Source organism: Glycine soja, chromosome 11, assembly GCF_004193775.1.
Source record: "Glycine soja cultivar W05 chromosome 11, ASM419377v2, whole genome shotgun sequence".
Classification (NCBI taxonomy): domain Eukaryota; kingdom Viridiplantae; phylum Streptophyta; class Magnoliopsida; order Fabales; family Fabaceae; genus Glycine; species Glycine soja.
Window position 1 is genome coordinate 29,460,885 of NC_041012.1, and position 565 is coordinate 29,461,449.

Consider the following 565-nt stretch of genomic DNA (forward strand, 5'->3'; position numbering starts at 1 on the left):
TCATGGCCTTGCAGGTGAAGACCCGCACAAACATCTGAAAGAATTCCATATTGTCTGCTCCACCATGAAACCCCCAGATGTCCAGGAGGATCACATATTTCTAAAGGTTTTTCCTCATTCTTTAGAGGGAGTGGCAAAGGACTGGCTATATTACCTTGCTCCAAGGTCCATCACGAGCTAACCTCAAGAGAGTATTCTTAGAAAAAAAATTCCCTACTTCCAGGACCACGGCCATTAGAAAGGATATTTCAGGCATTAGGCAACTTAGTGGAGAGAGCCTATATGAATACTGGGAGAGATTTAAAAAACTATGTGCCAGTTGCCCTCACCACCAGATTTCTGAGCAGCTTCTCCTCCAATATTTTTATGAAGGACTCAGTAACATGGAGAGAAGTATGATAGATGCTGTCAGTGGTGGAGCCCTTGGAGACATGACCCCTGCTGAAGCCAAAAATTTAATTAAGAATATGGCTTCCAACTCCCAGCTATTTAGTGCCAGAAATGATGTTATTGTCATTAGAGGAATGCATGAAGTAGCCACGAATTCATCTTCATCAGTTGAGAC

The 565-nt window shown here is 42.8% G+C and overlaps 1 non-coding gene across 1 annotated transcript; it reads right to left on the bottom strand.

Annotated features, from left to right (window-relative positions):
* Nucleotides 1-230: 230 nt before the first annotated feature.
* LOC114377705 lies at nucleotides 231-337 on the bottom strand. Its single transcript, XR_003659144.1, has one exon. It is a non-coding gene; the product is annotated as a small nucleolar RNA R71 (small nucleolar RNA).
* Between the last annotated feature and the right edge of the window lie 228 nt (nucleotides 338-565).